At 46.7% G+C, this 17075-nt stretch overlaps 1 protein-coding gene across 5 annotated transcripts in view; it reads left to right on the top strand.

Moving 5' to 3' along the window:
* LOC123773426 (major facilitator superfamily domain-containing protein 9) overlaps positions 1–17075 on the top strand; it is a 91065-nt gene that overhangs the window by 11538 nt on the left and 62452 nt on the right. The window lies entirely within an intron of this gene.

The raw sequence follows: 17075 nt of genomic DNA, 5'->3' as shown, positions 1-17075 counted from the left end.
TAATCATACAGATAATAACTGTATTACCAACAAGTTACCCATAGAAAACGTAACTTGTAGTGGAATTACCGTCTATAGAAAACGGGATATCATCACCACATACTATTATAATTCACCAGCTATTCTGCTGGGAATTGTTCTTAAATACATTAGTCTTTGGACTTTACCATCATAAAAACATCTTATATAAATTAACTTAATTATCAATATTAAAGTAGAGTAAATGTGACCCTTCTATCACGTTCTGAAATCTGGACAATGTAAGCCAGGCGTCAGAGTGGAGGAAGGAGGGCAGCCATTGTTGTTGTGTCACCTCCGAGACGTGTGGAGCAAACGGCTCCTATCATTCTGGACAATGTCGGCCAGTAACGTCAATAGAATGGAGTGTTAAACAGCCATTGTGTATACGAGACCAGAGGCACATGGGAGCAAATACGGCTCCTGTTAATTTTACTTGGACGTAGTGTTATGGAAACCAAAGGTACCATCTCCAACACGATGTCTACAATTCAAGTTAAGTGTCTATCCGAAACCCGTTTATCATTCATTTATGGCCATTAATGTCAGGATATAGGGTGACCCGGTTAGATCGCGAAATCGCCTCAAACTAAAGGTAATTAAGCCAAGTCTCAATGTTCCATGTTCCATATAGTGTTTTCTCTGAAATACTTGTCATATATAGGTATCTGGCTTCACAGCTAGCGCACTTTTGACAGGTCAAGACGAGGATGCAAGATTTTGTGCACCAGTTACTGGGTGATGGAAGCTGCCTCAAAGAGGATAATTTGGTGTCTACACCCTAGTTATACCTGGTGGACTAACCTGCTGTACTATAAGATAAGGAACCTCATCAATGTATGTAGCTATTACTGTAGTTTGATTGGCTGCATATATATTAATTAATAAACCCCCCCTAATGTGTAGAGGATCGATTTGTGAGATTATGAGATTATTGCAGAAATACAGTCCACTTATCATTATACAAATTGCTATCGAAGTATATAAATTAACGTAAATATAAATTCATATAAATTAAATAAATATAAATCTCACAGGTCGGTTCCCACATGAGTGGACACCGCCATAGTGACAGTATTGGGCAGCGCCACTCATCCTGTGAGTGGACACACCGCCATAGTGACAGTATTGGGCAGCGCCACTCATCCTGTGAGTGGACACACCGTCATAGTGACAGTATTGGGCAGCGCCACTCATCCTGTGAGTGGACACACCGCCATAGTGACAGTATTGGGCAGCGCCACTCATCTTGTGAGTGGACACCGCCATAGTGACAGTATTGGGCAGCGCCACTCATCCTGTGAGTGGACACACCGCCATAGTGACAGTATTGGGCAGCGCCACTCATCCTGTGAGTGGACACACCGCCATAGTGACAGTATTGGGCAGCGCCACTCATCCTGTGAGTGGACACACCACCATAGTGACAGTATTGGGCAGCGCCACTCATCCTGTGAGTGGACACACCACCATAGTGACACTATTGGGCAGCGCCACTCATCCTGTGAGTGGACACACCGCCATAGTGACAGTATTGGGCAGCGCCACTCATCTTGTGAGTGGACACCGCCATAGTGACAGTATTGGGCAGCGCCACTCATCCTGTGAGTGGACACACCGCCATAGTGACAGTATTGGGCAGCGCCACTCATCTTGTGAGTGGACACACCACCATAGTGACAGTATTGGGCAGCGCCACTCATCCTGTGAGTGGACACACCGCCATAGTGACAGTATTGGGCAGCGCCACTCATCCTGTGAGTGGACACACCGCCATAGTGACAGTATTGGGCAGCGCCACTCATCCTGTGAGTGGACACACCGCCATAGTGACAGTATTGGGCAGCGCCACTCATCCTGTGAGTGGACACACCGCCATAGTGACAGTATTGGGCAGCGCCACTCATCTTGTGAGTGGACACACCGCCATAGTGACAGTATTGGGCAGCGCCACTCATCCTGTGAGTGGACACCGCCATAGTGACAGTATTGGGCAGCGCCACTCATCCTGTGAGTGGACACACCGCCATAGTGACAGTATTGGGCAGCGCCACTCATCCTGTGAGTGGACACACCGCCATAGTGACAGTATTGGGCAGCGCCACTCATCCTGTGAGTGGACACACCGCCATAGTGACAGTATTGGGCAGCGCCACTCATCCTGTAAGTGGACACACCGCCATAGTGACAGTATTGGGCAGCGCCACTCATCCTGTGAGTGGACACACCGCCATAGTGACAGTATTGGGCAGCGCCACTCATCCTGTGAGTGGACACACCGCCATAGTGACAGTATTGGGCAGCGCCACTCATCCTGTGAGTGGACACACCGCCATAGTGACAGTATTGGGCAGCGTCACTCATCTTGTGAGTGGACACACCGCCATAGTGACAGTATTGGGCAGCGCCACTCATCTTGTGAGTGGACACACCGCCATAGTGACAGTATTGGGCAGCGCCACTCATCCTGTGAGTGGACACACCGCCATAGTGACAGTATTGGGCAGCGCCACTCATCTTGTGAGTGGACACACCGTCATAGTGACAGTATTGGGCAGCGTCACTCATCCTGTGAGTGGACACACCGCCATAGTGACAGTATTGGGCAGCGCCACTCATCCTGTGAGTGGACACACCGCCATAGTGACAGTATTGGGCAGCGCCACTCATCTTGTGAGTGGACACACCACCATAGTGACAGTATTGGGCAGCGCCACTCATCCTGTGAGTGGACACACCGCCATAGTGACAGTATTGGGCAGCGCCACTCATCTTGTGAGTGGACACACCGCCATAGTGACAGTATTGGGCAGCGTCACTCATCTTGTGAGTGGACACACCGCCATAGTGACAGTATTGGGCAGCGCCACTCATCTTGTGAGTGGACACACCACCATAGTGACAGTATTGGGCAGCGCCACTCATCTTGTGAGTGGACACACCGCCATAGTGACAGTATTGGGCAGCGCCACTCATCTTGTGAGTGGACACACCGCCATAGTGACAGTATTGGGCAGCGCCACTCATCTTGTGAGTGGACACACCACCATAGTGACAGTATTGGGCAGCGCCACTCATCTTGTGAGTGGACACACCGCCATAGTGACAGTATTGGGCAGCGCCACTCATCTTGTGAGTGGACACACCGCCATAGTGACAGTATTGGGCAGCGCCACTCATCCTGTGAGTGGACATACTGCCATAGCAGCATGTACAACACTCCCCAATAGGAAGAAAACCCGCTGGGTTGTTCATCCTGTCACTTGTACCCAGACACAGCTGGGACTTGCTTAACTGTCTCAAGTGAACAGTTCCTCAAACAAGAAGATTAACTTCTGTCAACCCTTAAAAGCTTACGTTATCTTGCGGGTGCAAAAAGGGGGAAATCTTTTAAGAACAGTATCAGTATTTGACAAATAGTGTTTTCCTAACTCAAACAATGTGGGGTTTATTATTCTACACATATTCCTAATGTCTCTCAGGTGTTCACATTCACGTAGATAGTGGTCAAGGCGGTGTCCATCACTCTCACCGCAGATTCTGCAACTTCGCAGATCAACTGTTGTTTCCATTCCATATCTTCATAGTACTCTGTAGTGTAGGTACAAGATTTATTTATTTATTTATTTATTTATTTATTTATATACAAGAAGGTACATTGGGTTTGAGAGAATACATAGAATAGTATTTACACTCTTGTAAAGCCACTAGTACGCGCAGCGTTTCAGGCAGGCCCTTAATCTAACAGATAATTTTAAGTAGGTAAATTCTAGCAGAATTAATAAAATGATAAATACATTGCAAGAAAAAAAATGAGATGAGAGAGATTAGTAAGTATATTAAGGCACATTGATATATTAAAGCTCTGATTGATTACATTGACAGCTTGATTGGTAATTTAAACAAGATTAATAGACACCATACAGCAGATTGACAGCACATATAAGAAGACAGCAATGATCACAATGTTCGGATTGGGTACATAAAGATTGGGAGATTGGGTAGCAATAGATACAGTGCAATTTTAAAGCAAAAGGTAAAAAACTATGAAGATGAAATTAAGTACTTTTTAGTATTGTTTTTGAATGATGTAAAAGTTGGACAGCTTTTCAATTCAATAGGGAGTGAGTTCCATAGACTGGGTCCCTTTATTTGCATCGAGTGTTTACACAGATTAAGTTTGACTCTGGGATATCAAAGATATATTTATTCTGGTGTGGTGATAATGGGTCCTATTACATCTATCCAGGGAGAGTTTCAGAGCAGGATTTGCATTTAAGAACAGGGTTTTGTAAATGTAGTTGACACAAGAGAATTTGTGGAGTGAGATTATGTTTAGCATGTTTAGGGAGTTAAACAAGGGGGCTGAGTGTTGTCTGAAAAGAGAATTTGTTATTATTCTGATAGCAGATTTTTGCTGAGTGATGATGGACTTGAGGTGGTTTGCAGTGGTTGAACCCCATGCACAGATACCATAGTTGAGATAGGGATAGATTAGTGCATAATATAGAGATGAGAACAGAGTTAAGTACATAATATCTGATTTTGGAGAGTATACCAACTGTTTTAGAGACTTTCTTAGTTATGTGTTGTATGTGGGTGCTGAAGTTGAGTCTCTTGTCTAGAAATAGGCCAAGAAACTTTCCTTCATTTTTATTGCTAATGTTTACATTGTCTATCTGAAGCTGAATTGCATTTGTAGATTTGCTTCCAAATAAGATGTAGTAGGTCTTTTCTATGTTAAGTGTTAGTTTGTTGGTTGACATCCATAAGTGAACTTTTTTTTAGTTCATTATTAACATTATTTAGTGTATGTGGGTTGGGGTTAGAGTAGATGAGGGTAGTATCATCAGCAAGCAAAATAGGTTTCAGAATGTTAGAGACATTAGGCAGATCATTGATGTATATAATAGGAGAGGTCCCAAGATGCTGCCCTGTGGCACTCCAACGGTTATTGGTAGAGTGGGAGAGGTTATATTATTGATGGTTACACATTGGTGTCTATCACTAAGATAGGATTGGATATAGTCCAGTGTATGGCCGCGAATTCCATAATGATGGAGTTTACGTAAGAGGTAATCGTGATTAACAGTATCAAAGGCCTTTCTCAGGTCAATGAAGAGTCCAATCGGAAACTCGTTTTTGTCAAGGGCTGAGTAAATTATATCAAGGAGACAAATAATTGCATCGTTGGTACTCTTTTGGGAGCGGAAGCCAAACTGACAGAGGTTAAGAATGTCGAATTTTACGAGATGGGAGTAGAGCTGTTTGTAGATAATTTTTTCAAATATTTTTGATAGTATGGGTAGGTTTGATATTGGTCTATAGTTGTTTATGTCTGCCGGATTACCTCCTTTATGAACTGGCGTTACTCTTGCTTTCTTAAGGATATCAGGGAAGGTATGACACTCAAGGGATTTGTTGAACAGCAGAGCTATGGGTGGCCCAAGGGGCGTGGGAGGCGCTCTTGTATACAATGGATGGGATTTCACTGATGTTCCCAGCTTTGGTTTTTAGTGAGTGTTTGATGGACACAACATCTGTCGGGCTGACTGGTGAGAGGAGAAGAGAGTTTGGATAGCTGCCTGAGAGATATGTGTTGATATGTGTCTGAGTCTGTGGGAATTTACTGGCAAGGTTAGCACCAACTGATGAAAAGAAGCATTATTAGCAATTAAATTCATTCGCCATTTCTAAATCAGATGACGGTGTAAGGCCATCCTTAGAGTGTGTTATCTGGTTGTGGGAGTGTTGTTTAGTTCCTAGGATATTAGAGATGGTATTCCATGTGCTTTTCATGTTGCCTTTTGCTTCTTTGAATCTAGTCTCATAATATGAAAGTTTTGCTTTTCTTATGATACTGGTAAGCACTGATGAGTACCTTTTAACTACTTCCTTTGTAACTAGGCTAATCCTAAATTTCTTTTCATATTCATGTTTTTTGTTGATTGATTTAATTATGCCACTTGTGAGCCACGGGTTATTTTTTCTTTTATCAGTTACTTGTTTGGTAAGGAGGGGACAGTGAGTGTTGTAGAGGCTTAGAGTTTTGGAGAGAAAGAGGTTAGTTAATGAGTTTATTTCCTGTGTATTATTAAATTCAGATTCTCAGTTGATATTGTGAAGTGCATTAGAAAGATTGCCTAAAGCTGATTCACTGCGTAGCCTGAATGAGAGTTTCTTGCTTTCTGGTGATGTGTCCATGTTTGCTATGAGGAAGGTAGGATAGTGGTCAGTTGTTCTGTCATAGATTACCCCAGATGTAAGGAGAGTTGTTATATTTGTCCATAGGTGATCCAGGGTAGTGGCAGATGTTTGAGTGACTCGGGTGGGCTTGGTGATTGTGGGGATTAGCATACAGGAGTGCATGCTGTTACGGAAATAGTCAACTTGAGGGTTGTTTTGAAGACCCGGGTCAATATTGAAATTACCTCCCAGAATGATGTGATTTTTGTTGAGATTGTTATTTATGATAAGATTCCTTACGTTATCTGAGAATGAAGCTATATTGGTATTAGGAAATCTATAGATGGCACCAATAGTCAAGGAGGATTTAAGGGATTTACTGGAGAACTTGGCAAAGGTATATTCACAATAGTCGTCTCTATCACTAATGGCACTATTGCAGATGAAGGTATCTTTGTAATATATTGCTGTACCACCACCTTGTTTATTAGAACTCTATGAATGGCTTTATAACCGGGGACCACAAGCCAGAATTTGGCTCCCTCAGAGAGGCATGCGAGGATCAATGGAATATAGAAACCCTCGTGTGGTTGGGCGCATTCTATGTCTGCCATTGACAGAGTCTGGCACCCAGAAAGATAGGCGCCCCAAAACAAACCCATATTGTGGTGAAAATATTGCTACCGAAAGAGGAATGAGTGGACAGAACTCCACCAATGGAAATTAGCAATCGAGCGTGGCATCATCACGTTGCCGCACGGCTGTCTGCACAACCCCCCCCCCCCACCATCCCTGGGAGGGCGAAGGGAAAGCCCCATACCCTCGCACCAGCAATCCAATTGTCAGTTCTTAGGCTGGATGTCAAAAACACGCGAAAACACTGCCGAACGGAGGGAGGGAAGGATGCCGGGTAGCCTCTGGGTCTCACTCAGAAAATGGCGTTTCAACGCTGGTTTTCTGGGAGAAGCCCTGTCAGCTCTCCGGAGCTAACTACCCAAATACAAGGAAAAACACAGGGACTTACCCGGGAGGCGGTCAGTCCTCACTCCTCAAGGCGAAGTCGAGACAACTGGCTGCAACTGTTGAGCTGCTGCAACCGGCGCGCAAATAACGGCAGAGCCGCAATCGGACACAACACATGATGCACCCTCTGGCCTGACCAACCAAGCATCAACTACCCAAGGACCCCTCCGGAAAGCACCAGTCTCATTTTTCGCCAGAAAAGAAGGAGACGGTTGCAACCAAACAAACCAACCACAAGGACCGAAGGAGCAGAAACCCCTGTGCCGGAGGAGAACATGAAGCTCCCCGACCCGATCCGCGAAGGCCAATTCCAACAGGAAAAGAGCATTAGAAAAATAATCCTGAACCGAAGGGACCCACAACAAACTGAGGAGAAAAGAGAGTACCCGGTCCAAAGACCAGGACGGCTCAGGAGGCGCATGAGCAGGCCAGAGGTGAAAGAAACGTACGAAACAGCTTGCAGAACGGGGCAGAAGTAACATCAATACCGAACGCAAGCTGGAGTGGCTCCACCAGCGCCGCACCGCTGTCTGCACAACCCCCCCCCCCCCCACCATCCCTGGGAGGGCGAAGGGAAAGCCCCATACCCTCGCACCAGCAATCCAATTATCAGTTCTTAGGCTGGATGTCAAAAACTCGCGAAAACACTGCCGAACGGAGGGAGGGAAGGATGCCGGGTAGCCTCTGGGTCTCACTCAGAAAATGGCGTTTCAACGCTGGTTTTCTGGGAGAAGCCAGAGGCATCGGTATTCGGCATACGATGATGGTCCTGGAACAACCACCAAAGGAAGGAAAAAAAAAACTATCAGAGACCGACGTCCATTTACCAGTGAAAGGAAAAATCGGGAGGACTGCCAGGAAACTTCATACTGCTGCCGAGACGAAGCACGCAGGTGGGAGACGAACAACGAAGCCACCTGTACCCCATACAAGTAATGATAGACTCGAGTTAGAAGCTCCAGACGTGAAGACTCGAAGAGAAGAACTAACCAGCCTCGTACCGGACTGGACCGATCTGCTGAAAGAGGCAGAGCCACGGAAAGACCCTTGGGTTTGCACACCGAGCAAGCAGCATCTGAAACCAAGACTGGGCCGGCCACTAAGGATCCAGAAAGACAACTCTCCACTGGTAAGTCTCCAAGTGAGTCAGGACCTGAAGCAATAGCTGAACTGGGAAAAAGAGGTACAGGTAACCTCCACCTCGCCCAGTACTGGCTGAAGGCGTCGACCCCGACGACCCCACAGTCGAGGAAGGGTGCCACCTATACCAGGAGATGCCTCGACCACGCCGACGCAAAGAGATCCACTTATGGAGGCCAAAACGTCTGGTAGAGCCAACTGAATGAGTTGGCGTCGACCGTCCATTCCGTGGACTGGGGAATGAACAGGGACAGGCCGTCCACCAGGAGAGCCAAACCACAAAAACTCAGCAGACGAGTCACCCAAAGCGACCAGCCCCAAAGAGACAAGGACCGCATGGGAACCCCCTCGGTTAGGGCAATGAACCACCGGGGAACAGTCCAAATGGAGCCGGACCATTGATCCACGAGCGACCCGAACCCTCCGGAGCGACATACACACCCGCGAATTCCCACACCGTGCTGTGAGCCCAACGGAAGGATGGACCCCACCGTCCCCGATTGGCCTTGTGAGCACTGGTCACAAAGCTCCAGCCAAGAGACAACACATCCATGAACACATCGAACGAGGGCTCGGGCAGACGCCAAGGCACTGAACCCTGAGAAACTCGAAGAGGAAGTGAACAACGCAGCAACCGATGCATAGCCCCCAAAAGCCGAACCCTACAATCACAAGAGAGGCAGTAAGGACGTCCCCAAAGGAACCAGAACAGCCGACGAAGCCACACCCAGTCCAGCGGGTAAACCATCAGGAGTCCCTCAGGAACAAACGAAGGCGAAACGCAGGCGAGGCAGAGCTGCCGGAGGAAGAGACAAGGAAGCGGTCCAAGAGTCCCACACAAGACCCAGCCAAGACCGAATCTGAGAGGGAACCAGATGGGACTTCCGCCAGTTCACCAGTAAACCGAACCCAGCAAGCTGGGAGAACCAAATCCCTGGCGAGCAGGCATGCAGACTGGCTGGAAGCCCAAACCAGCCAGTCATTGAGGTAAATCAGAACTCGAACACATTGGGGCCTCGTAGCCTGGTGGATAGCGCGCAGGACTCGTAATTCTGTGGCGCGGGTTCGATTCCCGCACGAGGCAGAAATAAATGGGCAAAGTTTCTTTCACCCTGAATGCCCCCGTTACCTAGCAGTAAATAGGTACCTGGGAGTTAGTCAGCTGTCACGGGCTGCTTCCTGGGGTGTGTGTGTGTGGTGTGGAAAAAAAAAATAGTAGTTAGTAAACAGTTGATTGACAGTTGAGAGGCGGGCCGAAAGAGCAAAGCTCAACCCCCGTAAAAACACAACTAGTAAACACCTAACAGAAGCAGGCGGGTCACCACGACCCGAGTAAGGCATGTGAAAACGAGAGGTGCCAAATTCAAGCCGAACGGAAGGCAACAAAAGCGGTAACCTTGATGCCCCACAATCAAACCGAGCCAGTCGCTGAACTTCAGATGAATCGAAAGATGCCAATACGCATCCTTGAGATTCAGGGGCACCATCCAAGAGTCCGGCTCCAACAGAAGATGGACCTGGGACAAAGTAGTCATCTGAAAGGAGAGGTAATAAACCCACGGGTTTAGATGGGACAAGTTTAGAATTAACTGAAGGTCTGCGCAGTTCCGTTTCGGGACCAGAAACAGGCGGGAAACCCACCTGAGAGATGAGGTCGTTTCGACCATGCCCAAGCAAACCCACTCCGAGATGACTCAACAAAGCGCAGAAGATGAGGTCTGCCCCACCAGCCACGAACCTCCCGAAGGAGGAGGAGCCACCACAGGCTGCACGAAACAACCCGAAAGGCCAACAAATCGTGGAACCAGGCACAAGCGAACAGAGCGAGCCCCCCCTTATTCCCATCGCCCGGTCAATGGGACGAACCGTGAAAGGGCCGACGCACCTTACGAGAACTTAAGCGGTGCACAGGAAAATCCCCGCGCCAACCAGAAAAAGACTGAACTGAAGGCTGCGCCTGCCTCGAATCTGGCACCACTGGCCTACCACAATGGGAAGAACCCCGAGCCCTGGCACGACCCTTTTAGGAAGGCCCCCCATGAGCCCCCCAGAGAACTAACAATTCCGACATAGGATGGCAATTAGCCGAAGCACCCTTTTCAACTCATATCAACTTATCAACTTATCAACTCAAGCCGAAGCAGCCTTATCAACAAAAGGTATCAACCAGCCTGCAGATACTGCACAGTCGCAGACTCTGCAAACAGTTGTGGATAAAAAGGCGAAGACAACCTAAGTGCCAGGGCCCCAAGCAGATTCCAAGGAAGAAGCAAGCACCAAGGACTCGCCTGCTAACACGCGAGTCGAGAAAAAAAAAGATAAACTGCATCCCGCAGGAGTGAGGTGAACAGCTTCAACAATGTAGACGACGCACACACCGCCGAAAGCAATTCACCAAACCCAGAGGCGGTCCCAAGCTTCTCCACATTCAACTCAAGCCAATCCAAGGACAGCTCGAGGAGGGAGAAGAAATGCAGGGCCAAAACCAGCAGCCCACGTGTATGCAAATCCCTCCACGACCAAGGCAGCCGAATGGGAAGGAACCTGCAAATGACGCTGCATCACACCAACATCCTGCGGAAGGGCAGGGGCGAAAAAACATGCAATGAGACGCTCAAACTCGTCCCCCAGGAAAACCTGCAACGCCATCTGAGCCTCCCTCCACTCAAACACGCGGGACTGACAGAACGTGTGCCAAGCCTCCAATGAGAAGAGCGGGCAGTCTGCTAACCAGGACGACTCTGGAACTTCATAACAAACCCAATACAGACACAGAGATCCATACAAGAAGAAATGTGGATCCATCACAAAAGTATAATGGATCATTCCCTGGACGCGGGAAGCCGAAAACCTCCAGAAGGATGGTACCGAGGAACCACGTGATCATGGAACCGAACCCGGGGAGGGGTAGTTCCCAAATCCAATTCATACGAGGAGGGGAGCGAAAGAGAACCCCCCTCTCCTTGTAACACCAAACCCCGCTCCGAGGGTACAAAAACCCAGACAAGGGTCCAACGAGGCCCAAGGCTCCCAAGTCAACTCCTCCCCTGCCTCGGGAAACTCACCCCTAGGACCCGGGGCCAAGCCGTCCTCCAAACGCCCCCTCTCTCTAGAGAAAAGGCAGGAGCAGCAGAAAAAGCAGGAACGAAGGGGGCCCACTGGTCACACCCAGAAGCTACGGCTGGAGGATTAGGCTCGAATGCCTCCGCCGCCACCTTGGAAGGGAACTTCCCTGAGACCGCCCAAGTCTCAACACCAACTAAACCCTGCCCCGACTACGAAACCCTCAGATGTTTCAGAGCCGGCAAGGAAGGGGAGGGGGGGGGGGGTTCTGAATGAACCACTGAAAGGGAAGGACAGGGAGGGGCGGACGGAACCAAATTCAAAGCGACTCCCACCCCAAGTCTGGGTCTCTATAACCAAACCAATGCAGTCTTGGGGCATCCAGGGAAGCAAAGAACCTATTGTATAGCAGCAACCTAAACCGAGCATGCAATGCCTCTGCTGCCGGCACCCTCTTATCATGACCAGTAGCTTGGGTGAATTGGAGCATGTACAAAGAATAAACGTCGCACGACTCCAAGTCAAAAGAATTACCGACCTGACAGGCAACGTGGCGGAGGCACAACCGGTGATTGTCACCCTGAGACAAGGGGACAGAGCAACCATCTACCTTGCACGAAGCGAGAGGGGACTCGAGGGTCGCATCCGTCAGACCACGGAGCCCGCGTGGGGTTTTCCAGGGCCCTTAGCCGTGGTATCACACTAAGGGAAGCCCAGGCTATCACACTGTGAACCGGCGCCCAAAACTACGGAGCAAACTTCTGAAAGATGAACCCCAGGGACAAGTCCACTCACGGGAGCCAAGCAGGGGGTACCACCAAGAACACAGAGATCTTGAGGTTATCTTGAGATGATTTCGGGGCTTTTTAGTGTCCCCGCGGCCCGGTCCTCGACCAGGCCTCCACCCCCAGGAAGCAGCCCGTGACAGCTGACTAACACCCAGGTACCTATTTTACTGCTAGGTAACAGGGGCATAGGGTGAAAGAAACTCTGCCCATTGTTTCTCGCCGGCGCCTGGGATCGAACCCAGGACCACAGGATCACAAGTCCAGCGTGCTGTCCACTCGGCCGACCGGCTCCCTGCCTAGAGAAATGCCTAGAGAATGAGAGATGCCTAGAGAAAGACCCCCAATTGTACAAAAGGGGCAACCAACCAATGGCAGACCTTCCCCCCCCCCCGCCACCAGGCAGGAAAACAAAATTAAAAGAAAACCCCCACAAGAGGACAACGTACCCAGGCAGAACAGAGCCGGCCACTACAATAAGTGATAACTAGTTGTACAGTACCCCAGTGCCCCTACCAGTGACGAAAACTACCTCCTACCCAGAGGCAAACAAGGGCAACAAAAAACCCCAGCTGACTTTATGGGTGGCCAGGGGCCAGATTCACGAAAGCACTTACGAACCTGTACATCTTTTCTCAATGTTTGGCGGCTTTGTTTACAATTATTAATCAGTTAATGAGTTCTGAAGCACCAGGAGGCTGTTTATAACAATAATAACAGTTGATTGGCAAGTTTTCATGCTTGTAAACTGTTTAATAAATGTAACCAAAGCCGTCAAAGATTGAGGAAAGATGTACACGTTCGTAAGTGCTTGCGTAAGTGCTTTCGTGAATCTGGCCCCAGGTACCGAGCAGTACCTACACAGCGGAGGTAGATCCCAAGGTGACTTGTGCAAGTCTCCCTGTAACACACACACCTCTGTTCTAGTCGCCGCTCCTCCGTCTACAGCACAACGCAACAAGCACTTTTAAAACTCTTATCATCTTCAACATAAACGCCTCTACCAACATCTGTACTGGTGCAGTCATCGGGAGGACAAACCCTTCATGCAAACTGTACCTACTATCAAGAAGAAGACGACGACTTGTGGAAGGTGGCCCCAAGCCCCAAGGGCAGTACTTACAGGGCCAACCCGTTCTCGCAAATTTAATAAGTCAATATTGACTTATTAAATATGTGCATAGCTGACATACTTAACATAATAGATACCCTTAAAAAGATTCATAGAAAACCCCGACCTTACCTAACCTTGTTAGTATGTTAAGATAAGCATCTTATTGCTTCGTAATTACAATTATTACCTAACCTATAATAGGTATAGGTTAAGTAATAATTGTAATTACGAAGCAATAAGATACTTATCTTAAGATACTAACAAGGTTAGGTAAGGTCGGTGTTTTCTATGAATCTTTTTAAGGGTATCTATTATGTTTAGTATATCACCTATGCACGTAGTTAATAAGTCAATATTGACTTTACGAATTTGCGAGAACGGGTTGACAGGGCACCTAGGAAAGGAAACCCTAGGCGCATGCAGCCCGAGTACCATAGAATATTACTCCTGGCTCACACACCACCTATAGAGACAGACCGTGCCAAAACTCACAGGAACTGAAAACAAACTTGGAGCCAAAGGCACCTGACCAGCTAATATCTGGTTACAGTCTCCGTGGTGTAGTGGTAAGACACTCGCCTGGCGTTCCGCGAGCGCTATGTCATGGGTTCGTATCCTGGCCGGGGAGGATTTACTGGGCGCAATTCCTTAACTGTAGCCTCTGTTTAACGCAACAGTAAAATGTGTACTTGGATGAAAAAACGATTCTTCGCGGCAGGGGATCGTATTCCAGGGACCATAGGATTAAGGACTTGCCCGAAACGCTACGCGTACTAGTGGCTGTACAAGAATGTAACAACTCTTGTATATATCTCAAAAAAAAATACTACCTACTACGCATGGGGTTCAACCCCTGCTAATTACCTCAAGCATATCATCACTCAGCAAAAATCTGCTATTAGAACTATAACAAACTCTGTCTACAGACAACACTCAGCCCCTCTTTTTTTTATTTATATATATATACAAGAGTTGTTACAGTCTTGTATAGCCACGAGTTTCCTACACTGAGCTTTAAATTTGCTCTGTACCTAGTGTTACCCAATCTCCTAATTTTTATGTAATATCAAACAACCTTATCATTGTGTTCATTGCTGTCTTCTTTTATGTGCTAGCCATATGCTGTATTGTGACTACCAATTTTTGTCAACTACCATTCAAGCTGTCATTGCAATCAATCTTATATTGTTTCTGCTGTATTGTGCCTACCAATTTGTTGTCAACTACCATTTTAAGCTGTCATTGCAATCAATCATAGCTACCTATGTGCTTTAATATACTGTACCTATAATTTTCTCTCATTTTTTTTTTTCATTCCATGTAATCTGTTATCATTTTTTTGTCTATAAATTTTGCAAGTATTTACCTCCTTAAAATTTTCTTAGAATAAGGACCTGCCCGAAACGCTGCGCGTGCTAGTGGCTTTACAAGACTGTAATTACCATATTTGTATCCTCACATTCCTTATGTACATTCTTGTATATGCATAAATAAATAAATAAATCAACGAGTACACATAACGTTTCGGGCAGGTCCTTAATCCTATGTTCCCCAGAATACAACCCCATTAAGAATCGTTTTAACAGGGGGGCCTCGTAGCCTGGTGGATAGCGCGCAGGACTCGTGATTCTGTGGCGCGGGTTCGATTCCCGCACGAGGTAGAAACAAATGGGCAAAGTTTCTTTCACCCTGAATGCCCCTGTTACCTAGCAGTAAATAGGTACCTGGGAGTTAGTCAGCTGTCACGGGCTTCTTCCTGGGGGTGGAGGCCTGGTCGAGGACCGGGCCGCGGGGACACTAAAGCTCTTAAATAGAGGTCTCTGTGGTGTAGTGGTAAGACGCTCGCCTGGCGTTCCACGAGCGCTTTGTCGTATCCTGGCCGGGGAGGATTTACTGTGTGCAAATCCCTTAACTGTAGCCTCTGTTTAACCCAACAGTAAAATGGGTACCTGGTTGTTATCTTGAGGTTATCTTGAGATGATTTCGGGGATTTTAGTGTCCCCGCGGCCCGGTCCTCGACCAGGCCTCCACCCCCAGGAAGCAGCCCGTGACAGTTGACTAACACCCAGGTACCTATTTTACTGCTAGGTAACAGGGGCATAGGGTGAAAGAAGCTCTGCCCATTGTTTCTCGCCGGCGCCCGGGATCGAACCCGGGACCACAGGAGCACAAGTCCAGTGTGCTGTCCGCTCGGCCGACCGGCTCCCCCTGTTAGATTAAATACCTGACCGAAACGCTATACCTGTTAGTGGCTTTGCAAAAATGTAAAAATATAATGTCCTTGGTAGATGTAATAGAACCCATGAGCACCACACAAGAAATAAATATCATACCAATATGCTTTATTGTGCCAATTAATCTTTGCCAAATTATCAATCAATGCTATCAATCAAAGTTATCAATGTCCTTTAATATACCTCTCAATTTTTTCTTAGAATGTACCTGTTGACATTTTATAAATTTTGCTAGATTTTTCCTACTTAATATTATCTGTTAGATTATAAGGACCTGTCAGAAATGCTGTCAGTACTAGTGGCTTTACAAGACTGTAAACACAATGCTAGCTGTCAATCTGCTGTATGGTGTCTATTAATCTTTTTAAATTACTAATCAAGCTGTCAATGTAATCAATCAGAGCTTTAATATAACAATGTGCTTAATATACTTACTTATCTCACTCATCTCATTTTTCTCTTGTAATGTATCTTTCATTTATCAATTCTGATTGAAATTACCTACTTAAAATTATCTGCTAGATTAAGGACCTGCCCGAAACGCTGCGCGTACTAGTGGCTTTACAAGAATGTAATTACTGTACTATCCAATGTATTCTCTCAAACCCAATGTACCTTCTTGTATATATATAAATAAATAAATAACTTAATGTAATTTCACCAACCCATTGTGCCTTCTTGTAAATAAAATATGGTTATTATTATTATTTTTATTATAACGTGCCATTTGTTGACATTAAATTCCATTTGCCATGTGTTTCTCCATACACTTATTTTGTCCAGGTCTTCTTGAAGAGCGCGGGAGTCGACTAGTGTATAACACCTGTCGTATACCTGAAGTGTACTGAATGTTCATATTGTTTGTAGCATGTGTGTGCTGCATATACATGTGTGTATACAGCATATTTGCCTGATTTACCTGAGGGCCACTAACGCTAGTGGCCTCGATGAGGATAGGAAGCCGGCGGCTTGTCGAAGGTCCCCTCATTTGCCGTGATGAACTTTCCAGATATATTTTAAAAGCCAACACAGTTTTGGCAGTTACGGATTCGGCGAGTAGGCGGTTCCATGGGTTAATAACCCTGTGGGTGAAAAAAGCATCTGCTGTTCTCAGTCCTACATTGTGGCTTGTTGAGCTTGAAACCGTTGCTCCTTGTTTGTCTTACATCTGATCTTCTGAAGAAAATATCCGGGGGCCAGATTCACGAAAGCACTTACGCAAGCATTTACGAATCTGTACATCTTTTCTCAATTTTTGGCGGCTTTGTTTCCAATTATTAAACAGTTAATGAGCTCCGAAGCACCAAGAGGCTGTTTATAACAATAACAACAGTTGATTGGGAAGTTTTCATGCTTGTAAACTGTTTAATAAATGTAGTCAAAGCCGTCAAAGATTGAGGAAAGATGTACACGTTCGTAAGTGCTTGCGTAAGTGCTTTCGTGAATCTGGCCCCGGATCAACATCCTCTAACTTGTTCAGTGTTTTAAAAGTTTCAATGATATCTGCCCTGT

This window comes from Procambarus clarkii, chromosome 89 (genome assembly GCF_040958095.1).
Source record: "Procambarus clarkii isolate CNS0578487 chromosome 89, FALCON_Pclarkii_2.0, whole genome shotgun sequence".
Taxonomy (NCBI): Eukaryota; Metazoa; Arthropoda; class Malacostraca; order Decapoda; family Cambaridae; genus Procambarus; species Procambarus clarkii.
Note: the sequence above shows the minus strand (reverse complement) of the source record. Positions and strands in the feature narration are given on the sequence as shown.